General features: G+C 38.5%; 1 long non-coding RNA gene across 1 annotated transcript in view; it reads left to right on the top strand.

The window, feature by feature from the left end:
• Positions 1 to 887: 887 nt before the first annotated feature.
• Positions 888 to 26,818, top strand: part of LOC123282365 (uncharacterized) — a 63,374-nt gene continuing 37,443 nt past the window's right edge. Inside the window, exon 1 of the long non-coding RNA XR_011499734.1 lies at positions 888 to 1,652. This is a non-coding gene — a long non-coding RNA (uncharacterized lncRNA). The remainder of the gene's footprint in view (positions 1,653 to 26,818) is intronic.

The following is a 26,818-nucleotide window of genomic DNA, read 5'->3' as shown; positions in this document are numbered from 1 at the left end:
AGAAGAGGACCTAAGGCGCCATGTGCCAACTCTATAACTGGGAAGACTGGCACACAATGTCTTTCCTCTCACAGGCTCAGCTGCTTTCAAGGTGTCAAATCCCTATTTATACATTCAAAGAAATTTCTTTTAAGTTGAAATAGAGGTATTAAACTCCTAGTAAATTTGAATTCTTGTAACCCAAATGGTCCATACTCTGGGTGCAGGAGAGAGCAAAATGCAGAACAAAAATGTCCTTTGGGTCAAATGGCATGGTCAAAATAGGCAGTGAGAACAAAATGTCCTATGTCGTCTGGAAATGACCCAAGGTCGAACATGTTTACCAAGGTCTAGGGTTGGTCCTGCTACTCCTCTTTTGGCACTGGGCCAGAACTCAGACAAGCCCCGTCGAGGCTGGAGACCTCCACCTTTGCTACTCTAAGCTGTTTGCTTGAGAACAGGCTTTCATGCCACTTTTGCTGCCACCGAAGTTGGCAAAGTTTGTGATACCTTGATTGCCATTGCTGCCATTGTTAGTGCTGGACTGTACATTGTCACCCGTTATGACTGAATTGATGTGTATGGCAGAACACTTCTGCTCCCATCACTTCCCTGGCCCCTAAGTGAGTTCCCCACCCAGGCCACCACCGAGCAAAGGTAATCTAGCAAAAACTGGTCTGGGATTCAAACACTTTAGCTCTTTAGAAACATTAACTTTTCTTCAGGGCATCAGAAGGGCTGGGATGGGATTGGTTGCGGGGTTTGCCACCCCACAGAGCCAGTCCTTCTGTTCCTCTACAACTACATGAGTTGGGGCAAGGTGCCGCTGGTGCCATCTCTTTCTACTCTCATAGTGATTTGATCTCAGAAGCTTTGTTGCTCTTTCTGGGCCTTGGCCAGGGTCACCTCTGTCCATCCTGACAAATGTCATTAACTTTATCTATTCATTTAAAAAGTATTTACTATTTATTCATTTGTATGTTCATTATTCATTCATTCTTCCTTTAGTTGGATTTCAGGTTAAACTCCTGGGAGCAGGAGTTGTGGCTCTGACCCTTTCTCTGACAGAATGCCCTTCCAGCTTTGCATCTCTAGGGACTGTCTTTCTCTATCTCCATTGGTCTGTGTGTATTTTTCTCTCTTTCCTTGTCTTTGTCTCTGTCATTGACTCTGTGTCTCTCTTGTTGACTCTGTGTCTCTCATTTTGTTAATCTCCCTCACCTGCTCTTACACTCAAACTAATTTAAGTAGTCCCCTCCTCAGGCATTCTGATAACTCACTTCCATTACCTAAATACGAAAAGGTGGGTATTGCAAGGACACCGGCCAGGGAATCCTGGCAGTTAAACTTTCCATCTCTCTCCAGGACTACATGACGTCTCTCTCAATGTGCCAGTCATTGTCGTTCTCTCTCAGTATCTCTGCTTTTCTCTCTATGTGTCTGTAGCCTCTATAGTGTATGGCCTCCTGAGGTTATTTCTTGCAACTCCGTACTGTGCAATGCATTCTGGTTTGGCTGTATCTTTGCCTTGCCATAATCCTTCATAGATCCTTCTCTTCCTCAGGGCATTTTTGGTAAGCTTCAGGTGTCATTTCTCACTGCTGCAGTCTTCAGATTTTTGAGTGGGAGAATCAACGGGTACAGATCATCTTCTGCATCCGGTCACATTGTAGGTAAGTGGTTTGACTGACAGCTGCACCTCGGTCAGGGGTACACTCTATGGCTAGAGGCCAAGGTCATGTGATATAAAACTTAGAAGCATGAGCAGCAGAGGTTGCAGGCAGGCAGTGGACTAACAGGCAGTAAATTGACATTTTCCTATCGTCTGTTTCTTGCCCCTTGATATGCTAACCTTTCTCCTATATGCAGTACCAAGTTGTCTCTGCCTAAAACAATCTACCTATTATGCCTCAACCACAAAAACCTGCTTCCCTAATTCCAGGAGGAAGACAATGCAGTTTTATCTAGAAGTAATGTGAAAAGATCACATTAAAAGCTGCTTGTCGGACTCAGTGTCTGTAACTTTTGGGTGGCATCTTCAACTTAATTCCTGGGCCTGCCTATGGTTGCTGGTTCAGAGTATATGTTGCATCCTGCAGCTGCATGAGGATGGTGAATTATATACTGGAACTGGTAGGCCACGTGTATTGCAGATAAGGGAGTTCCTTGGTCAGCAAATCTGACCAACTGGAGAATCTGCCTCTGGTGGGATTACCCCTGAGATGCTCTAAGGGCAGCAACAGTCCATTTCCAGGTAATTCTGGCACTCTGGGCAAAGCCAGCTTGAGGGGTTGGTTCTCAAACTTGAGCTTGGATCGGAATCACCTGGAGGGCTTATTAAAACACAGACTGCTGAGCTCCACCCCCAGAGTTTCTGCTTCAGTGGGAATTTGCACTGTGACAAGTTCCCAGGCGGTGTTGATGCTGCTGGTCCAGGAATTACACTCTATAAACTGCTGTTCTAGGTTGCTTGAATCAGGCCTTTGGTGGGGTTTTGTCGGTGGTTTCAATCCAGGAGAATTTCTCTAGGTCGTCTGTCAGTTGTGTTCCTGAGATCCCTTGATTTGTAAACCCAAAACGGAGGTCTCCCTGTGTTCTGTCACTCCTAGCACCTGGATTGCCACCTTTCCTCATGTGCTGATTGTGATGTCCATACTCACTTCTGTGGTTAACTGCTGCCACTTTTGTCCAACCCTAGCTTTCCCATTCTCATTTCCTGCCAGGAAACAACTAATTCCTACTTGCATCGGTCTTTTTGTGTTTCCTAACTCAGATTCCTAAGACTGGGAATCTGACTGGCTTGCCAGTTTATCTTTGTGTCAGGTCAGAAAGAGTTGCTGGTCGGCCTATGTATTTTCAGTGCTTGGATTGTGAGTCCGTACTGAGTCCTGCTGGCTGTGGCCAATGAAGGGCTGAGTAATTTAGTGTATAACATGACTGCCTGGGCAGCAGGGGCTACGGGTAGGGTAATTGGACAAAGCTTGGGCCTGGCAGGCAAGATGGACATTTTGAGTACAGTGTATTGACTAGCAGAATTGATTTTCAGATGGTACTCACTGTATTGGTTATTTTAAATACTATGCTAATATTTAATTTAATGCTACAATATAATATAAATTAAAATATGCTACAGGTAATTATTTAATAACCAGGTGTACTGGTTATTAAAATACTGAATGCCTGGTAATGATTGGTAAATAGTTCCTTCCCTGAGCTCCTCCAGTGTCTCCCCCACCCCAGCTGACCTTATCCGTTCCTGAAAACCCCGAGATCTTCTTGCCGCCCAGCAACTAAAGGGTTCATTTGTGGTCCAGCAGAGGGCCTAGGCTTCTGCTCCAGGGCTAGGGTTGGCTTCCATTTTGATTGGCTGATGTCTGTGCCATACTGGTTGTTAAATATTTTGAATACCACTCCTGTGACTTGCATAGAAAAAAGATCCAAAACCCATATTAAAAGAGGCATATATATATATTATTTTCTATGTGTACTTGCATCAGTGTAGTTGGAAATAATGTATTTCATGGTTTGGTCGATTTCTTCTAAAGGAATTTGAACATGTCTTTCTGTAAATTTTGCATTTTTGAAAGCCACCATTTATTTTTGTAAGAAAAGAAGAAATCGTGTATTTAAAAAGGCATTTTTTTTGTTATAGTCTTTCCTTAGGTTTACTCTTTTATTTCCAAAAAAAAAATTTTGGGTCAAAAATCAGAATGAGTTGATTGCCTGTAGGTTAGTATTATATTCCAGTAAAACTGATCTAAGGAAGAAAAAAATCTCCTTTCCTCTACAAAGAATTGGTTTCATAGCAGAAACAAATTTATTAGAAGCTCCTACAGGGCTGTAATGGAAAACAACCTCAAAGCAAACCAAACATTGTTGAATGTTGTCATTCCCAGTGGGGATTTGGCATGATGTATAGTGCCTGGCCAGAGTGCTGTGCAATGACTGACCCAAGGATTGAATGAATAACATGATCCAAAAATAATATATGTTCTTAGAACATACATGTGAAATCTTAAGCTAGAATTCTTCAACTGATAGTAAAATGTGCAGGATGCAAAGTATTGCCCTGAACTTTCACAGAACAAAATTACATTTGGTATATTCTTCAGCAGTTGAAGAGTATTTGCTGAAAGGAACTGCGTGATGTAGTTCAAATTTAAAGAATATAGACTTTAAAAAATGCAAGGGGAACCAAGAGCATTGTTTAAGAATTGTCTCCTTTTGCTAACGCTTTCAATGTATAAAGTAATAAAAGTGTCCCACTCAGATTTATTAGGACATGAAGTGTGACTCTAAAGCAACGTGACTATTTGTTGTGTGTGACTTGTGGAATGAGGGTCATTACTTTAGAGTCATAAACAATGGTTATTCCTCTTTGGGGAAGGGAAGCAGTCTAGTGAATAGACATTGGAATAGACATCAGGAAACTTAGACCCCGCTTCCCACACTCCTGCTGGGCTTTAGAGACCAAGGAGAGGCCTCATGGTATGGGGGAAAGAGCACCGGTTTGGGGAATCAATCTCATCCAGGGTCTACTCCTAGCTTCTCCACTTGCTAGCTATGTGAACTTGACACATTATCTAACCTCTGTGAGCATTCATTTGCCCATCTGTAATGTGGGGATGATCTACTCAGGGCAAACCTTCAGCTGATACTTACCAGCGTGGGTGGGGCAGTTGTTTACAGCTGCACTCTGTTCTGATTGGGATTGGGTCAGTGTCCACTCTGAATGGTGGGTGCCCATGCTGTACTGGTTGTTAAATATTTTGATTGTCGCTCCTGATAAGATTTAATGGGTAGGGTTATTGGGAACATAAAATGCGATAATATATGTGAAGTGCTTTACATACAGTTGCTACGCATGAAATATTAGTTTTATTTTCTTCCTTTTTTTTCTGTACGACTTTTAAAAAATATTTTTCAACCTAAATAAGGGGAGAAAAAAATGCCTGACACTTGTTTTCACTGTGATGTTAAGAGATTAAGGGAACTGTTTATATCTTATATTTATTCAGGATCCATTAAACAAACATGAGGTTCCTACTCTAGGCCAGGTCCTTGATGAATTCACAGTCTAGGAGGAGCAATAGACAAGCAAACTCTGATTTCAATCCAAACAATTGTAAGAGTCCATGTGAACTTATAAGATGTCTTTGTGCAAATATAAAAGAGACTTCCTCTAGGCAGGTACAGCCTGGCTTGGCAGCTGAGCTTAGGATAGATTTCGGCTCCCACTTACTCCCTCAGCTGGGTGCCTCTGTGCAGTGCACAACCTGCACAATTACACATAATGGCCCTGAGAACTGTTATAACAGAGGTATACACCAAGTGCTACAGGCCTGTACAGGCATACCTCGGGATATTGTAGGTTTAGTTTGAGACCGCCACAATAAAGCGAATATCACAATAAAGCGAGTCACACGAATTTTTCAGTTTCCCAGTGCATATAAAAGTTATGGTTAGCATCTTGTCTTAAAAAATGTACATACCTTAATTTAGAAATGTTTTATTCCTAAAAATTGCTAGCCATCATCTGAGTCTTTAGCAAGTCATAATCTTTTTCCTGATGGAGAGTCTTGCCCTCCACCCAATAACTGCAAAGCACAATAAAGCAAAGTGCAATGAAACAAGGTGTGCCTGTAATGGTAGGAGGGACTGAATTTTCCCAGGTGAATGACGTTTGTCCAAATTATAGACGAGGGAGAAAGCATTACGGCGTGTGCAAAGACACAGAGATATGAAAGAGCTGGAAGATTAGAGGAATAGTGGATGTTCCTACCAGATAATCTATTTGGATTCCTTGTTTTGAGAAAAGGGACGTCAATATGAGTTATATTTACAACCTAAGTAGACACTTTGCCGTCATTACAATTAAATCTTAAAACTACTTTATATGTAAGTTGATGTTTCTTCATTGTTTTTGGATTAGATAGCATGCTTTATGTTTTAAAATTTTCATTTGTATTAAAAAAATTGCTTTTGGTTGGTGAGAACACACTATCCTCTAAGGTTAATGATTTGGGGTCATCTAATGCTTTTCCAATAGGGCTTGAGTCTAGACAAAGAGCAGTGGTCAAAGGAGGCTAGAAGATGCAGTGAGAGATTATTTTTACAAAAGAATGTGGGGTCTTTTATCACTGAATTATGGATCTGTGTTTGCTTCATAAAATATTAAATCATAGACTTTTAGAGCTTGGAGATCTTTGGAGACCTTCGACTCTAATCCTCTCATTTCAAAATGACTTTATTGTTCTTCTAAAAATGATACATGCTCATTATAAAAAATTCAAGCAATTCAAAGTAAAACGTTGAAAGCTAAAACCACCCCAATTCTCACCACCCTGATGGAACCACCATTAACATGACGTTAACAGCATTCTAGATATCTCATTGCACACATAGAGACAGATAGGTAATAAGCATACAGAACCAATTTATGATAAAATTTGAGTCATATTATACATAGTTTTAATTACATTATTCAATTTACTTGTACTAGAATTTAATGGGATAAAGAGAAAATGAGGTCAAACTGAAGAAACTATACACTTTGGAAAAATATTCAACATAAGGCATATCAGTTTCTAATAGATCTCTCTAAGGGTAAGGATAAAAATTGATGGAAAAAACATCAATAGGTTGGTGTTATTGTGTTTTTTCTTTCTTGTTTCACTTTTAATAATATTGATTGACTCCCTGCTATGAAAGATGAGGAAATCACACTTATGTTTTTTCCTCTCCTTTTCCAATTTTTGTTTCATATAATAATATATCACATTGTCAAGGTTGATAACATTGACTCCATGTTCTAAGAATCAGTTAGAAATTGTGTTTGACTGCCAGTGAATAGAGACCTGACTGTAGTGACAAACACATAAGGATTTAGTTTCTCACCTAAAAAAAGACTGGAGGTGGGAGTCAGGACATGGTCGGGGCTCCATGAACTTATTAGGAACCCAGCTTCCCCTGTCTTCCTGCTTTGCCATGTTTAGTGTGTGACTTTAATTTTCAAGGTCATAAGGTGGCTGCTGGAGTTCTTGTCATCATGTCTATATTCCAGGCAAGAAGCAGGTAGAAGGTGGGGGGGGGTGGGGAGAAGGTAAAAAAGATACTTCCGGAAGCCCGAACTGGCACATATATATTTCACTGCCTGCTCCCCTCACCTCGCCACATCTGTAGGGGAGGCTGAGGAATGTAGTTTTTCCATTCACCACATTGCTTAAGATGGGAAGTACCTATAACCTCAATTTCCATAGTTGGTTGCTTTTAGTTTTATGTTTACAGGGATTTAATGCTTGGAACACCAGTCTGTTTTGCCAAAGAATCTCCATTTATAAGATGTTTATTTTGTTTATCTCTTGCCTGGATGTATTTCATCCTTAAGTAGTTCTTTCCAGAAGAGTCTGTGGGCATGTATTGCCTAAGTTATTGTTTGCTTAGTTGCATTCCTAATTCCCAGACATCGCCTGCCTTTATCATCTATTTGGTTGGTCCAGTTTCTTAAGCATGGTATCAGAGGAGTCTCTTGATTCCTGTTGTTTTCTATGGATACCTCACTCCTGGAGCTTTCCATCACTTTGCTCCGATCTGGCCTGATTGCCCCCCAGTTCTAGTGAACAGCAATCACGCTAGGAGTTCTCTTCACTGCAGTCCTTGGGGGGAGCCACTGGTTCTTGGATCTCAATGTCTTTTTTTGTTTGTTAACTTTTTCTTGCTGGAATAGATCCTCAAGTAACTTCCTAAGAAATAATGTGTGAGAGAGAAACCTTTTGAGTTTTAAGTGTCTGAAAGTGTTTTGATTCTAGTCTCACACTTGATTGATAAGTTTGTAGATGCAGAATTCTCATTTGAAAGTACTTTTCTTTCAGAATTGTATTCTATTTTCTGGAAAATTTCCTCAGCTTTATGCTCAACTTTGTTACTTAATTTTATTTTGGAAATCACATTTTAAATTTACACAAGCTCTTTCTTTTTCTCTGATTGGTTCTTTGTCATAGCATTTTCTCCTTGTTTTAGGGATGCAATATCTTGAATCTCTCTGAGGATGCTGTTTTAAAATTATTTTTCTTTTTCAAAATTGCTTTGGCTATTCAGTCTTTTGTGGTTCCATATGAATTTTAGAACTTTTTAAAATTTATGTAAAAATGCCATTGAGATTATGATAGGAATTGCATTGGATTTGTAGATCTCTTTGGGTAGTTTGGGCATTTGAACAATATTGTTTTCCAATCCATGAACACAGGATGTCTTTCCATTTATTTGTGTCTTCTTTAACTTTTTTCATCAATATTTTGTAATTTTCACTGTAGAAGTCTTTCACCTCCTTGGTTCAATTTATTCCTAGGTGTTTTATTCTTTTTTTATGCTATTGTAAGTGGGATTCAAAAGAATGAAACTGGGCATCTTACATCTTACACCATACATAAAAATCAGCTCAAAATAGCTTAAAGATTTAAATGTAAGGCCTGAAACTATAAAACTCCTAGAAGAAAACATAGGGGAAAAGCTTCATGACATTGGTCTAGGCAATGATTTCTTGGATATGACATCAAAAACACAACCAACAAAAGCAAAAATAGACAAGTGGGACTACATCAAACTAAAAAGCTTCTGCACAGCAAAGGAAACAATCAAAAGAGTGAAAAGGCAACATACAGAATGGGAGAAAATATTTGCAAACCATATATCTGATAAGGGGTTAAAATCCAAAATACATAAGGAACTCCTGCAACTCAATAGCAAAAAAATAACCTGATTAAAAAATGGGCAAAGGACTTGAATAGACGTTTCTCCAAAGAACACATACAAATGGCCACCAGGGAGATGAAAAGATGCTCAACATTACTAGTCACCAGGGAAATGCAAATCAAAACCATAATGAGATATCTCCTCACACTTGCTAGGATGGCTATTATAAAAAAAAAAAACCCAACAAGACAAGAAGTGCTCGCTAGGATATGGAGACATTTGAACCCTTGTACACTGTTAATGGGAATGTAAGTTGGTGCAGACACTATGGAAAACAGTTTGGAGGTTCCTAAAAAACACCAGAAGTACCATATGATACAGAAATCCTACTTCTGGGTGTATATCCAAAAGAATTGAAATCAGGATCTTGAAGAGAGATGTGCACTCTTGTGTTCACTGCAGCATTATTCACAACAGCCGTGACATTGAAGCAACCTAAATGTCCACTGATGGATGAATGGATAAAGAAGATGTGATATATACATAGAATGAAATATTATTCAGCTTTAAAAGGGGAGGAACCCCTGCCGTATCCTACAACATGGCTGAACCTGGAGGACATTATGCTAAGTGAAATAAGCCAGTTACAGCAGGGCAAATAGTGCATGATTCAACTTATGTGAGGTATCTAAAATAGTCAAACTCAAAGAAGCAGAGAGTTTAAAGGTGGTTGCCAAGGGTTAGGGGGAGGGGGAAATGAGGAGTTGTTGTTCAGCGGGTATAAAGTTTCACTTATACAAGATGAGTAAGTTCTGGAGATCTGTTGTACAACATAGTGCCTGTGTTTAACAATACTGCATTGTGCACTTCAAAATTTGTTAAGAGGGTAGAGCTCATGTTAGTGCTCTTACCACGATAAAAAAATTATTGTGTTCTTATTGTTGTTTAAGTTCTCTTTATTCCCTGAACGATTGCTGTTTCTCTTGGGGCCATTTTTCTGTTTATTATTGATCTCTTTTCCGTTGCAAAATTTCTTCAAATGCCTGATGATCCTTGGGTATCTGTTCATCTATAAGAATAATGAAATAAAATATAAACAACTGCTGTGGATCTCTGTGCTTAGATAAAGCTGATCAATGGGTATACTTCACTTTAGGGTGATGTGGTAGGGAACTCCCAAGGATCGGAAAGCAGAGGCCTTTGCTTTAGCTGTTTAATTTTTCCAGAGAAGAAGCCTCCTTTCCCTGGTGGCAAATATTTCTGTGCATGTGGAATTGGAAGTTGGGAAGACTCAACTGTTCCACATACAGATTTTTAATTAATCCCTATGCTGTCAGTTCCTCACCTCACTCCTACTTTTTGTTGTGTCTGGTACTTCTAAACAGTGAGCATTTGTCTGATCCCAGAGAGCATACTGACTCCTTTCTTGGCTGTATCCCTCTATGCATCCTCTAGGCTATTGCTTCTTCTGCTGCGTTTTGTCAGTTACCACTTCTACATCTGCTTTCTGTCTTCAGAAATTGAGTGAGCTCTCTGATGGTCTCTTTACTGCTGTTTTCATTTTGGGGTTTATACTTTTCTTTTTATTCCATTGCTGCCAGAGAATGTCAGCCATCTCTGATCTGCTACCTGGCTATTGAGTCAGCCAACGCTCCTGGGTCCTCTATGGAGTTAAAGTAACAGGAGGATTATCCATGATTTGGTGAATGTGGAACCTTCCTTAAAAGACAGTCAGAAAAACTCAGGCAACGACATCTGAATTCTCTAGAACCCTTGGTATTAAAATTACCTGAAATCATTGGATGAACTGAAAACATAAGGTTTTGCTCTGACAACGTGGACAAGGATTGAGGACAACACTCTCCTTCCACCAGATCCTTGTGGTTAGTTTTATGACATGGCTCCGGGTAGATTAGACTCTTGATAGGAAGAGCTAGAGTAGGAATCTGGGCTTTGCCACCAGATCCTCACTAACTGTAAATTACTCAAGTTCTCAGAGCCTTGTTTTTCTTCATCTGAAAAGTCATGCTAAATAACATTATTTACTTCAAAGAGTTATTGTGAAGATTGATCAGCTTGGTGCTTAGTAAGTTCTCAACAGTTGTTCACTCATCAAATTCCAAAGCCTATACTTTTAATCACTATGTTAAATTATTAATGGGAAAAAATGGATTGTTATGTATGTTAGGCCTATAGGTAGTTATTGCCGGGATACATTTTTTTTCTAGAGAGAACATCATATAAGTATTTTTAAAATGCTGTATCTTCTGCTATTATTTGGAAGTAAAAATGGTGTGCTCTGGGAAATTGTGTTAGATGATGCAAAAAGTGATCCAGTGAGATGAAAACGTTGATTTGGCTTCACGAAATGAGAGTGGATAATCAACATGCCTAATGTAAAATTTAGATAAGCACATATCTAAATTAATAAATCAAATAATATGAAGTAGTTATTGTTATCATTGTTATTATTTCAGCCGTGCTATCTTTCAATCCCATAGTCTTTGTTTCCTTTCCAAAAAGCAATTGACTGGAGTCATCAGATCTATACGTAGAAACCAACTACTATACCCCATCATTTAAAAAAAAGCTTTTGATGCATATCCAAACATTTTATTTTTATATTAATGGAGTCACACAATATAGAATTTTTCTATATTTATTACAGATAGTTTTTTTACACAGCTTTATTGAGGTAAGATTCAAATACCATAAAATTCACCATTTTAAGTGTAGAATACAATGATTTACAGAGACGTGTAACCATCACCACAATTCAATTTTTGAAGACTTCCATCACCCCTTAAAGATCTCTCTTGTCCATTGTAGTCACTCCCCATTCCCACCCTCAGTCACAGGCAACCACTAATCAGCCCTCTTTTCCTATAAATTTGCCTTTACACATCATTTGTTTTTTCCTTGAGGAAGATTCGCCCTGAGCTAACACCTGTGACAGTCTTCCTCTATTTTTTAGTATATGGGCTTCCAGCACAGCATGGCCACGAACAGAGCAGTATAGGTCCATGCCTGGGAACTGAACCTGGGCCACTGAAGCAGAGCGTGCTGAACTTAACCACGAGGCCACCGGGGCCGGCCCCACAGATTATTTTTAAAAAGAAACAAAATGTCATTTCATACCGTTGAAGACTCATTCTGCTTCCACCCACTATGTCATTACCCTCCCTCCTTTCATCTTCAGAGGTAATCCTTATCTAGAGGTTGGTGCTTATCCCTCCCATCCACATTTTTATGCTTTTTCAACATTATATTTTTGAGATTTATGGATGTTTAGACATGCAGATCTAGCCCATTCATTTTCACTGTAATATTCCAATGCATACATTTGTGCTACTTAATTTAACACTTTGGTGGATATTTGTATTGTTTTCAAGCTTTTACATTACAAACTGTATTGTTTTCACCTTATAAACTATAATGAGCATTTGTGGCAGAGACAATGCTATGTATGCTGTGTATTTACCAAATTCTGTCTCATATTCCTCCTTCCTGAACAAGAGAAAACTATACCTTCCAGTCCCCTTGCAAGGCCACATGATTAGTTCTGGCCAATAAAATGTGAGCAGAAGTGATGCGGTTATCTTCTGGCTGAGGCAGTGTAAAATATCTGTGATTCTATAGTCAATCTCTCTCTCTGTCCCTCTCTCTCCATCCCTCCCCCTTTCATCATGGGCATGGAGGTTGGCTGTAGAGAAATGGAGCCACATAATCATAGCAGCCTTAATTCCTGTGTCACCTCATAGAGGAATGCTGTCTTGGAGAATTGCCTAATCTACAGTTAACTTTTTATGAGTGAGTCTTTTTATGTAAGTGGTGAAGACCAAGTCTGGGCATACGCCTCTGCCTCATTCCCCTCTCCGAATGCCACACCTCCCTGCTGCCCAGGGCCCACACTGGTCTCCGCATACTTGTTGGAGGCTCTACTTTTGGCAACTGCCAGCATGGAGCAGTGGAATCTCAGTCCATTGGAATCTTAGTTTGGAAGTCAGTGACTTAGCGAGTTGCCTTCCCTCTGGCCACCTGCCCAAGTTAAGACAGCCAAGTTCTCTGGGAGAAGAGAAGGGTGTGCTGGGGTCTGGGTGTTGCTGGAGTCAAAAATGAAACTGACTGTGGTGGCAGCCACTCTTCCCTCCTCCAAGCCCGCCAGGCCTTTCTCCTTTAGGTAGAGTGACCAACCATCCTGGTTTTCCGGAGATGGAGGGGATTCTCAGGACGTGAGACTTTTAGGGCTATGACACAAGCAGTCTCAGGCAAATCGGGATGGTTGGTGAATGGCACCTTATCCTTTGGTCAGTAGCTCTTCATCTAGAGAATGTCTCTAACAGAGGGTACCAAGCTTGCTCACAGCCTGGGATGGCCCACCCCAGGCAAATGGGGTGGGGTGGGGAAGGAGTTGTTCTCTTGTTTCTTAAGTACCGACATAATATCCTCAATTGTATCCATTGGCATGAAAAGCCTGAACTGTTTACTATCTGACTCTTTACAGAAAAAGTTTAGTGCTCTCTGGTCTATTTGATTATTTTTGTGCTAATATCACATTGTTTGAAAATTAATATAGTTTTATAATAAATTGATATCTAGTAGGATGAATACCCCCTCATTCTTCTTCAAAATTTTCTTGGCTATTCTTAGCCTGTTACTCTTCCATATCAATTTTAGAATTGGCTTGTCAAGTTCTATGAAAAAAATACTGTTGGGATTTTGTTTGGCATAGAATAATAATTTTCTTCGTTATGATTCTACACATACTTGGTTAGTTTTATTCCTAAGTGTATTATATATATATTTTTTGTAATGGTGAATGATATTTTAAACAATTTATTTTACATTTTCTAGTTGATTAAATTTTCTGTATCGATTGACATCCAGTAACATTGCCGCAATCTCTTAATAGTGCCAATAGTTTGTCTGCAGATTCTCTAGCTTTTCCTATATAAGCTATCATTTTGCAAATAATGGCAGTTTTTGTTCTTTCTTTAGAATATCCCCTCTCATTTCTTTATATTGTTTTATTGTTCTGACAAGTCCCTCCAGACTTGGAGGAGAAACAGTGATGAGGATCTTTGATTTGTTTCCTGATTCTAAAGAGTATGAGTCTAATGTTTCACCATTAAGTATGATATTTGTTGCAGGTTTTTGGTAGCTACCTTTTATCAAGTTAAGGAAGCTCCTTTTTGTTCTAAGTTGGCTAAGAGGTTTTTTTTAATCATATGAATGAATGTTGAATTTTATCAAATGACTTTTCTGCACCTAGTGAGATTTGATGAATTTTTTCTTTTGGACACTTAATTTTGTGAATTACGTGGATTTTCTAATGTTGCATTGCGGGGATAAATACCACTTGGTCATATGTATTAAAAATTATAATGCATTGCTAGGTTTGCTAATACTTAATTTAGGATTTTTCATCAATGATCATAAGTCAGATTGTCCTATTTCTGTCCTCCTTTTGTGCTGTTCTTTTCTAGTTTTGGTATCAAGGTGTACTAGACTCATAAAATAAGTTGGAGAGATTAACTTCTTTCTATTTTTTTCTGGATTATTTTATATAAAATCTGGATTATACATTTTTGAAAATTTGGTTAAACTGGCCTCCAAAACTATATGGGCCTTTGACAGCTAAATTTAACTCATTATGATTTATTGTGATTACCGATATATTTCGACTTCTTTCCTTTTTTGTTTTGATTTTTAACAACATATTTATTGAGATATAATTCATGTACTTTAAAATTCTTATTTTTTTTCCCAAGGAAAATTCACCCTGAGCTAACATCTGTTGCCAATCTTCCTCTTTTTGTATGTGAGCTGCTACCACAGCATGGCCACTGACAGACAGGCGGTGTAGGTCTGTGTCCAGGAACTGGACCCAGGCCACCAAAGTGGAACATGCTGAACTTAACTACTTGCCACTGGGGCTGGCCCAAAATTCTTATTTTTAACAACATGTAAATTTCAGTGGCTTTTGGTATGTTCACAGAGTTGTACAATCATTACCACCATTTAACTTTAGAACACTCTCATCATCCTAAAAAGAAACCCTGTACATATTGGCAATTACTTACAATCTGCTTTTCCCCCAACCCCTGACAACCACTTATCTACTTTCTGTCCCTATGAATTTGCCTATTCTGGACATTTCATATAAATGGAATCATAAAATATGTTGCCTATTGTGTTTGGCTTCTTTGACTTTGCATGTTTTCAAGGTCCATTCATGTTGTAGCAATCCATGTTGTAGCATGTATCAGTACTTCATTACTTTTCATGGCTTCCTAATATTCCATTGTAGAGATATACCACATTTTGTTAATCCATTCATCAGTTGATGGACACTTGGGTTGTTTCAACTTTTTGGCTATTGTGAATAATGCTGCTATGAACATTCATTTACAAAGTTTTTTGTGGACATGTTTTCAATTCTCTTGAATATATACCTAGGAGTGGAATTGCTAGGTCATATGGTAACTTTATGTTTCATTTTATTGAGAAATGTTTAATGATGATTCTTTTTATTGATCAAGTTTTCTTTATTTTTCTTTCCATCCTCTACTCATTTGGAAATCATACATTTTATTTCTGATCTTCTAGTTGTTTCTTTAAAAATTTAAGTGAATTTGTAATTCTTTAAGGGTTTATAGATAAGTGTGACTTAAGAAAGAAAAATAGGTAAAATTTCCAGCCATCATCTCCTCACATATTGCTTCTTCCCCATTCTCTTTCTTCATTTATTCTATAATTCATTTTCTATTTTTTGTGAATGGAATCTTTAAAATAATACTACCTCTTTAATTATATTCTGCTTATTCTATCCTCAGATATTTTAATCACTCATATTTTCCATCTATTTTTGTCTATGTTGGTAATTTTCTTAGCTACTTCTACTATTTACGAAATCTCTCTTCAGCTGTGTCTAGTCTACAGTTTTACTTCTCTATTTACTTTTTAATTTTAAAGACTGTATGTTTTATTTCTAAAAGTTCTTTTTGTTTCTTCTTCAAATTCATCTGTTTTCTTCAAAAATTCTACTCTTCTATCTTTTTAATTGTTTTAGACATACCTATTTTATAATCTCCTTCAACCTTTTATTTTGTGTAGTTCTTGGGATGCTAATCCTGCTGTTTTTTGTGAAGGCTGACTCTCCCTACAGTGGTTAATTTCCTCATGTGGTTTCTATGTTCTTATTATAAACTCAGGGTTCTCTTTTCTATGGGTGTTCCATGCATCCTATGATGTGGAAGTGTCTCTAAACAATTTGTTTTGATTCTGCAGAAGCCTTAGGAGTTTTACTGGTTCTGGACCAAGTTTTATGTTAATTTATTGTCCTAGGCCATGTGAGTAATGTATATGGGGGCACCCCCACCCCGAAATATCCCACAGAGTTACGATATGACTTCTCATGGAAGACTGTGTTTTCAATCCATAGCCCCCAGGAGCCCATAAGTGTCCTTGATGTTCCCCTGAGATGATGGGTGAAATTGTTCTAGTCTTCTTTACACAGAATGGGTAGATTTCGAGGATGCTAATTTTAAACAGGAGTCTCAATTCCAGTTTTCTCTCTTTTATGGGCCCAACTCCACATTTCCTGTCCCCTTAGGATCATTAATGTTCCACCTGTGTTCAACTAATAGAGTCCTTACCTCACGTAAACACAATGCAACATACATTAGGTTAAGGTATCTCTGTTACAAATGATTATTTACTTTAAAGAAGGATCCACTCCAGATTACTTCTAAATAGCCACACATGTATCCTACTGAAATGTGGTTTAATTTGTAAAAATTCGATCTATGTAAAACTTTGCATAGTACTCAACAAATACTTACTGACTGAATGAGTGAATGAATGTAAAACTAGCTACTGTAGCATGGAATTGAAAATGCTGTTTTATAAAAACCTGTAGGATAAGAAGTTTTGATACAAATTAGCAATCGGAAGTTGGAAAATCTTAAGTGCAACAGGCAAGCTATTAAATAGAAACCATAATGAGTTGCCAAAAAGCCAATGTTTGGCACTTAGAGGAGTTCATTATTTTGAAGCTAAGTATAAAACTGCTTACTGAATATTCAGCCTATGAAAAATCATTCTGATGGTTTGTGGTGATCTGGGAAGTTAATTTAAACTTCACATAGGGCTGTCTGTTAAAGAAAAGACATCTTTATGGCATGTGCACAATTCAGCAACTGATGCGTACTCCATTTCCTGAGCTACAATGGAGTTTGCCAGTGTCGAGAGGGTCAAGTGACTTTTCTTGCAAAGAGAAAGGACTGCAGGAGAGATAAAAAGAAGTTAAAAAAAAAGCAAAACGGAAACATAAAGGAAAGAGTATTATGTTCCAAATCTTTAAAACATAGGAAAGGGAGGGAGAAGCCGTTTTGAACACTTGCTGTGTTGTGCAACCCTATGCTGTACATTGTTAACAACAAAAGGGAGATTAGCTTGAGATTTCTTTAATGTATCCCAAAACCAGTGGTTTACAAACTACATAGAGCATCTCTGAATACCAGGCAGAACAAGAACTATAACAATGATCCTTTTCTTTCTTTGGTTAAATGAGGTTTAGTTGTTGGCATCACATAGGTTTCATATTAACCCAATGCTGAAAAGGAAGTTCTGCATTTACAAGGTATAAGAGAAAGGACAAAGGGAGTTTAACTCAAAACTGGATTGTGTCTCAGAAACTATGTCCCATTTCATAGTCCCCACAAGCCTTGGGGAGTGATTTCATGTTAAGAAATGGGGGCAATTTTAGTTCCAGTGAGATTTCAAGATGAGCAAAAGAGCTTCAAAATGGAAGGAGTTAATTTGATTTTAAAATATTTCACTACTTTTTATTGGTGTCATTTGAATTTGGGGCCCATGCTAACATTTTCAAAATTGTAAAATAAATGAATTCTGTGAAGGGGAATGTCATCCTTGAGGGGACCTTAGTGATTATGCAACCCAATCCCTGCATTTGGTAAATGGGAAAACTCAGGCTCAGAGAGAGCTAGCGACTTGTCTAATGTCATACGGTGAGTCAGGAGAGAATTGCGACGAAAATTTAGGTCCCTTAACTCCTAGTCTAGTGTTATTTCTGTTATCTCATACAAGTTGAAACTCTTTGGGTTGTTTTGTTTATTTATTTTTTTAACAGCTGTATTATTTTGTTCGAGCTATCATAACAAAGTTCCACAAACTAGATAGTACAGAAATTTATTATCTCATACTTTTTGAGGCTAGAAGTCTGAAAACCAAGGTGTCTGCAGGGCCATGCTCCCTCTGAGACTCAGTAGAATCATCCCTTGCCTCTTCCTAGCCCCTGGTGGCAGCATCCAGCCTTGGCTTTCCTTGGCTGGCAGCTCATCACTCCAATCTCTGCATTTGTCACACATGGCATTTTCCCTGTGTATCCTTGTCCATATTTCCCACTTCTTATAAGGATGCCAGTCATGTTGAATTAGGGACCAACCTAATGACTTTATCTTAACTTGATTAAATCTGCAAAGACCCTATTTATAAATAAGGTCATATTCACAGGTACTGGGAGTTAGGATTTTAACATATCTTTTTGGGAGACACGATTCAATTTGTAATACCAGCTTTATTAAGGTATAATTCACATACCATACAGTTCACCCATTTAAAGTGTACAAGCTAGGATTGTTAGTATATTCATAGGGCTGTGCAACCATCACCACAATCTAATTTTAGAATTTCCATTCCCCTGAAGGAAGCTCCACACCCATTAGCAGCCACTCCCTATTTCCCTTTTCTCTGCCCCAGCTCTTAAGCAATCCATAATCTACTTTTTGTCTCTATAACTATGCGTGCTCTGGACATTCCATACAAATGCAATCATACAATATGTGGTCTGATGTGACTGTTCTTTGACTTAGAAAAATGTTTTCAAGGTTGCTACATGTTTTTATGCTACATGTTATAGCATTTATCAGTTCTTCATTGTTTTTTTATGGCTGAATAATATCCCCTTGTATGATTATACTATATTTTGTCTATCCATTCATCAGTTGGTAGGCATTTGAGTTTCCGCTTTGGGCTATATGGATAATGCTACTATGAACATTTGTCTGCTAACTTTTGTGTGGACATATGTTTTGGTTTCTCGTGGATATATAACTAGGAGTGGAATTGCTGGGTCATATGGTAGCTATTTTTAACCATTTGATGAATTGCCAGGTGGTTTTCAATACTTGCTGCACCATTTTACATTCCCACCAGAAATGTATGAGGGTTCCAGTTTCTCCACATCCTCCCCAACACTTGTTATTGTTCATCTTTTTTTATTACAGCCATCCTAGTGGATATGAAATTGTATCTCATCGTGGTTTTAATTTGCATTTCTGTAATGACTAATGATGTTAAGCATCTTTTCATGTGCTTCTTGGCCATCTATATATCTTCTTTGGAGAAATGTCTCTTCAGATCCTTTGACTGTATTTTAAATTGAGTTATTTATCTTTTTACTGTTCAGTTGTAAGAGTTATTTTTATAGTCTAGATACAAATATCTTATCAGATATATGATTTGCAAATATTTTCTCCCATTCTTTTGGTTCTCTTTTCACTTTTTTTCATGGTGTCCTTTGCAGCACAAAAGTTTTAAATTTTGATGAAATCTGAATTATCTAATTTTTGTTGTTGTTGTTCATGCTTTTGGTATCATACCTATGAATCATTTGCAAAATCTGAGGTCATGAAGATTTACTGCTATGTTTCCTTCTAAGGGTTTTATAGTTTTAGCTCTTACATTTAGGTCTTTGATTCATTTTGAGTTAATTTTTGTGTAGCATATGAGATAAGAGTCCAGTTTCATTCTTTTGCATATGGCTATCCAGCTGTTCCAGCACTGTATATTTAAAATAATATTTTTTCCAGTTGGGAGGTCTTGGCACCCTTGTTGAAAATCAGTTGATCCTAGACACATGGTTCTATTTCTGAACTAATGATTCTATTCCTCTGATCCATATGTCTATCCTGTGTCACTATCATACTGTCCTGGTTACTATTGCTTTTTAGTAAGTTTTGAAATTGGGAAGTGTGAGTCCTCATCCTTTGTTCTTTTTCAAGGCTTTTCTGTCTGTTCTGGGAAACTTGCAATTCCACATTAATGTTAGAATCAGCTTGTCAATTTCTACAAAGAAGTCAGCTGGGATTCTGATAGGGATTATGTTGAGTCTGTAGATTAATTTGGGAAATATTGCCATCTTAACAATATGAAATCTTCTAATCCATAAACAAGAGATGTTTTTCCATTTATTTAGATCTTTAATATTCTTCAACAGACCTTTGTAATCTTCAGAGTATAAATTTTTCATTTCTTTTAAAATTCATTCCTAAGTATTTTATTCTTTTTGATGCTATTGTAAAGACAATTGTTTTCTTGATTTCACTTTTTGATTGTTCGTTGCAAGTATATAGAAATACAATTGTTTTTTTAAATGTTGCTCTTGTGTCCTGCAACCTTGCTGAACTTGTTTATTAGTCATAATAGATTTTTAGTGGATTCCTTAGTGTTTTCTATTTACAAGATCATGTCGTCTGCAAATGGAGATAGTCTTACTTCTTCCTTTCCAATCTGGGTGCCTTTTATTTATTTTTTCTTGCCTGAGTGCCTGGGCTAGAACCACCAGTACAATGTTGAATAGAATTGATGAAAACAAGTGTCCTTGTCTTATTCCTGACCTAAAAGGAAAGCTCTCAGTCTTTCACCATTAAGTACGATGTTAGCTGTGGGTTTTGATGCTCTCCTTCAACTAGTCTCAACTGTTCTTTTTCCCCACTGCTGAACTTTGCACGCCTGTTGCTCAACTCTCCAGTTGTATCCTTGCCCACAAAGGCCCACTAGTCTAAATAACCTGATCTTTTAAAATACTTTTCTTTACATGCCCTGTTTATTTTTGCCTCTCCACCCATTACTCATATAGTTACAGAGAATTCTCCATTTCCTCCAACAATCTAGCTCATACACTTCCTCAGGATAAAGCTCCATTCCCAGATTGTTGCACCATCTCCTCCACAATAGACACAAATAAGCACACATACATGTGTGGACACACACACATCATGTGATTCCCTGACTCCGCATCTCCTGGGTGCTTGAAGCTAATTCAACCTTTTTTCAGCTCATACCACTTTGTAAATGTTCTTTTGTTATTTCAGATATCTTTGTCTTGGCTCCACCAACTACACTGTAGGTTTCTACAGAGCAAGGACCAGGAACTCTGTATTTTAATATCATCCACAACAGGGCTCAATGCAAAGGCTTATAGGAACAGAAGGTGCTTCATAAAAGCTGACTGACTTCAGTTGAATTTTGTCCTCCCAGAAGGACCCCTTCTTTTTTTTGTGGGCCACTATGAAAATCAGAGACTGCCTGGATGCCACTCATATCTCTATAGTGCCTCATTTCCATTTCCAAGCCATTTCTCTTATCCTCTTTCGTTTATTGGCTGAGTTTCAGAGGGAGATAATTGGCTCCATGAATTTTTATAGCTTAATGAAAGTCTTAGCCATGTTTACGTACTTTTCTTCCAGGGTAAATGCATCACAAGCCAAGGCAGAGTCATTCCCACAACCCTTGTTTAGAAAATGTATGATTTTTATATTGTCCCTATTAAAGCAACACAGTCCACTAGCTATGACCTCAAACTTGACCTTCTTTAAAAATGAGCCTCTCTCAGTGTGAAATGTTCATTTTCAAGGCCAAGCCCATGCTGGGGTTTGAGATTTTGTAACAAAGATTCCAGATTCCTGAGCACAGTGCCTGCTGTTGTTTTCTTTCCTGTGGCATTTGCCTGTTTTTTGTGCTTTACTGCAACTAAAATATTGACATCTCCCTGTCCCACCCCATTAACTACGGCAAATGTCATAGAATGAAAATCCTTTGCAATAAACATACCACAAATAAAAGAATGTAGGGTTTGATCTTGTTGCCTTAACAGCTAAAATGGAAGGGTGCATACCAGTTTCAGGAGAAAAATGGTTTTTATTAGGCACTTGCTGAGCATGTAGCCTGTGTCAGGCATGGGGGGTGGCATAGGCGAGCAAATACGTAGTTGCTGCTCTAGAGGAGTTTGCAGTCTCATTGGGGTAATAAGACTAACATACTGCAAATAGAGAACTATTAAATTAGAGGTAGTGTGTGATAATTGCTAAAACAAGGACAGAGGAGCCTACCATCAGTGTGACTTGAAGTCAAGGAAGGCCTTTGAGAGGAGGTGAGCTTTTAAGTTTGACTTGGAAGGATTTTGATGGACAGAGGAGTGAAAGGGATGCAAATAAACTTACATGAGTTTGACAATATAAGGAGACCGACTAATAGGGTTGAAGGTCCATACTAGGAACCGTTTGGAGATAATATTCGCAAAATAGGATAAGTTTAGATTGAGATGTATCTTGAGTGGATAGAATCACAAAATATTAGAGCCCAAAGGGCATTGCCAATTTTCCAGCTGGAGCTGGAATTCCTGGTCTAGTTCCTATCATTTTCATTAGAATTTTTTAAAATCCATGGACTTTTTTCTTCAAATGAAATTTTACGGAAAGAAGCTCAATTTGTAAAGCAGACAAGAGTGAAAGTACTTTGGTTGAATTTGGGGGAGATCAAGATGAACCCAATTCCTACATTTTAAGAATGAGACAAGTAAGATACAGGAACAGAAAATTATCTCCATGTCATTAAATCCAGTGGACACTTAGTTCCCATTTTACCTGGCTTCTCAGCAACATACATTGTTGACTACCCCCTCTTGCTCAATACACTCCTTTCCCATGTCTTCTATGATACAACTCTTCTGATTTTCCTCTTACTTCCTGGCCTCTCCCTCTCAGTCTCATTTGGGTACTTACTTTCCTACACCTAGAATTTAGATGTGGGATTTCTCAGGACTTGAGCCTCAGCCCTTTTTTCTTGTTGCCCTGTATTCTCTGCCCAGGCAATCTTATCTGATGGCTTCAAGTATAATCTAAATGATGGTGACCCTCAAGTTATATTTCCAGCCCAAGCCTCTCCTCTATTACTGATTAGGCATCTCCATCTGGATGTAGCACATGTGCTGCAAACTCAAAATTACCCAAACTAAACTCATCTCCTTCCCCTCACTACAGCCCTTCAAGTTCTCACCTTCTCCTGTGTTCTTTATCTCAGTGAATGGCATCACCAACCACCCAGTTTCCTATGTCCTAGATCAAGGACTCGTCCTTGACACTTTTTTTTTTCTCCTTTTCCACATTCAATCACCAAGTCGTGTTCATCTTATCTTATAAATATCTCTTGAATCTCTCCACTCTTCTCCATTTCCATCACTGCACCATAGATTACCACTCCCCTTCAGGCCACCATCATTCCTCTGTTGGACTCCTGCAGTAACCTCATTGTTCTCCCTGCTTCTACTCTTTCTCCCACCTCCAGTCAGTTCTTTACATTGCAGCTGGAGTGCGCTTTTTAAAGCATAAATCTGGTCATGTCACTTCACTGTTCAAAAGCCTTCAGTGGCTTCCCATCGCCTAAGGAAAATGTCTAAATTTATTAACACATTTTAAAAAACCTTTTATGAACTGGCATCTGTTCACTTGCCCAACCTCATTTCTTTTTTTTTTTATCAGACCTCTCTCTCTTTTATACTGATACTCCAACCATAATGAACTTGGTTCAGTTCCTTCTATGCACTCTACTGACAGCCTCACAGCGTTAGCCTGTCATATGGGTTTTTACTGACTGGAACTCCAATCTGCCTACATACTGCCAGACTAAGTCATCCTTCTGCTCTTAGCTGAAATTTCATCACGCCTGGGAAATCTTCCTAACTCCACTCCCACTCCCAATTCCATGAGAAATGTCCCTCCATTGTATCTCACAGTTCCTTAAGAAGTTAATTTTTTGCAGAATATATCACACATTATTGTAATTGCCGCTTTAATTGTATATCTCCCAAATAGCTCATAAACTCAGTGAGGGCAGGGTCCATCTTGCCTGTCACTATATCCCTAGTGTGTAGCATGGGGCCTAAAATATAGTAGATTCTTAAAAAAATACCTGCTGAATGAATACATGAGTGAATGAGTTATGTCATACATCAAAGCTTATACTACCTTTCAGAAAACTTTACAAAATATAGTGACAATGCTAACCTTTGCCATAATTCTCCCATTTTTTCTTTTTTATTTGATGTCTTCATAAAGGGATACACTTTTGGATCTTTGAAAATCTTTGCAAATGCCAAAGGCATGATTGATTATGATGATTAGATATTTGGTCAAGATGATTATGGCTGAAAATCTTGCCAATTATCCTGTGGGGAAGGCCTTCCTTTTGACTTGTAATTATGGTTACCTAACTTCTGCAAAGATTCACTGGGGAAATTAAAAAAGAAAAGATAATTAAAAATAAGAGATGACACATTTTAATCTTATGTAGCCAACTAAGGCACAGCTCTCTCCCTTTTCAGCTATTTGTCATTTATGAACCTCAAGGTATTTTGCTGAGAATGGGCTATTTTCTTCATGTTATGGGCACACTGGCAGGAGACTGGAACACAGGAAGACACGGAGGAGAAGTGAGAGACATTAAAGGCCAGTTCAGCAAGTGAACATTCCAACCTCCTGAACTTCTAAATTCCTTCAATTGCATTTTTAATGAAAAGGAAGAGCCAGTTTCAAGCCCGGGAGAAAGAATCTTGCCTTTTCAACCACCAGGCAGGTCAGCAGGGTTACAGGGCAGCTTTCTGGTCAGGCCTCTGTAGCCTCAGTCTCAGCTCTTAGACAATAGTGCTGGCTGAAAGAAGATCTTGGATTCCTGAGCTGGTGGTCTATAGTGAGGAAGTCATACTGTGGCTGACAGAGAAGTGGGCCCTGCCTCTAGCTCTTCTGGGAAAGGTGGGTTGAATATCCCAACTCATTCCAGTTGCTGTGTCTTCAAAGCCCCTAGCTAATTCCCAGGGTAGCCTGCTTCACTTTAAAAGACAAAATCAGCCTCCAGTTAAACAACATGACAACTGAACACTGGGTAGTGCTTTACGATGCCAGGGTGGACAGCTTAGAGATAGGAGAGCCTGCCTCCCTCTGGTGGTTCCTCTCAAGTGCCTATCTGCTCTTAAAGCATTTCTTTAGATGAACAAATAGTAGTACCAAAAAAGGCGGAAATTATGCATAATGTGGCACCCGGGGAGTCATCAGATAGACCTGGAAAATGTATCCTCGGAAACACTAGGAAAATGGCAGTAACCAGGCTTGGCTGTTATAGACATTATGAGTCTTCCAGGAATCCAGGACCCTTATAATTCCCCCTACTGTCCATAGCCCCCAGCTTATGACCTCTGCCTAGCCGACTCTCCCCAGAAGTGCCCTATATTCTGAGTAATCTGTTACCCGGAGAAATAGAAAACTAATACACTCCAACAACCCTCCATTGCCCTTGAAAACTTCCTTATCATATTTTCTTGAGTAGGTGACTATAGTAGTTTCCTAGGACTGTTGTAACAAAGTACCACAAAGTGGGTGGCTTGGAACAGCAGAAATTTATTTTCTCAGTTCTGGAGGCCAGAAGTCCGAAAACAACGTATTGGGAGGACCATGCTCCCTCTGAAGGTGCTAGTGAAGGATCTTCTTCCAGGCTTCTCTCTTAACTTCTGGTAGTTCCTTGGCTTGTGGCAGCAAAACTCCATCCTTCACTTGGCGTTCTCCCTGCGTGCATGTGTGTCTCTCCATATATAAGGACACCAGTCAAAATGGACTGGGGGCTCACCTTACTCTCATATGACCTCATCTTAACTAATTACATCTGCAACAATGCTATTTCCAAAAAAGGTCACATTTTGAGGTACTAGGGGTTAGGACTTCAATATATGAAGTTTTGAGGGTTACAATTCAACCCATAACAGGTTCTCACTAGCTCAGTAAGATAAGTAATGACTTAAAACGACTGCAAATATATTTCAAAAGAAGACTTCCATACTTTCATTGAAAGTACTGACTGTGAGGAAAGGCCTGGAGACCATCGTTCTAGAGACTTGGAGAACTGGAGACCACCCAGTCTGGAGAGCTTCAGAGAGGCTAAGTGTCCTTGGAGACAAAGGCTTAGTATCTTTAGGCAGGGAAGAGGGAATTTCAGTAAAAAAAAAAGACTTCACATGAGGAGTTATTGTTTAATGGGTACAGAGTTTCAGTTTGGGATGGTGTAGAAGTTCTGGAGATGGATGGTGGTGATGGCTGCACAGTAATGGAATGTACGTAATGCCACTGAGCTGTGCACCTAAAAATGATTCCAATGGTTAATTTTAGGTTATGTATATTTTACCACAATAGTTTTAAAAAAGAGAAACAAATAAAAAAGGACACTCCATGTGACTTTCCCTGAAGTGGATCAGACTTGCGGGTGGGAGGGGAGAGTGAGGCCCACAATCCGGAATGAGAGCAGAAGGCAGAACCCCAAAGGGCCCCCAGTCACCATCGACTCAGAGGGGAATCAGGAATTGCAGACCAGAGCTGGTGGCTGCGAGATCCCTGTAAGGTTCTGTGGCCTCTGTAATTCCTCAATCTTGTTTTATTAATAAGTAGTAATGATGATAATGAGCAATTGTTGAACACTTACTATATGCCAGGCACTGTGCTAAGTACTTTCCATTGTCTAATGCATTTAAGTTTTATAAGACCTATAAGAAAAGTAATATTATTATTATTCACCAGTTACAGAATAAATTGAAGCTCAGAGATGTTAAATAATTGGCCGAAGGGCAAACAGCTGGGAAGTGGTGGATTTTGAGTCAATATTGGTAATTTATATAGGAAATTGTCCATTTCATTTAGGTCTTCAATTTAGCTACAAATCAAGACTCTTTTTGGTATTTAAACTGTAAGGCAATTTCTTAAGAAATTATAAATTATATGAGTAATACATGAATACCTTCTTCTCACAAAAATGAAAATATTATTGATTATTTCTTTGTTACTAATAATTTCCACCTCCATTTTCCAGAAGTAGCCACTAATATCAGTTTGGTTTTATACTTCCAGAACTTTTTCTGTTCATTTACATTTAAATATTGCTTTCTTGAATCTTTGATAGAATGTCAGTAAAACTATTGGGACTGTTTTTTAGAAGGGATTAAAAAATTTTGGCTACTGTTCTTCAA

The sequence above is a fragment of the Equus asinus genome, chromosome X (assembly GCF_041296235.1).
Source record: "Equus asinus isolate D_3611 breed Donkey chromosome X, EquAss-T2T_v2, whole genome shotgun sequence".
Lineage (NCBI taxonomy): Eukaryota > Metazoa > Chordata > Mammalia > Perissodactyla > Equidae > Equus > Equus asinus.
Note: the sequence above shows the minus strand (reverse complement) of the source record. Positions and strands in the feature narration are given on the sequence as shown.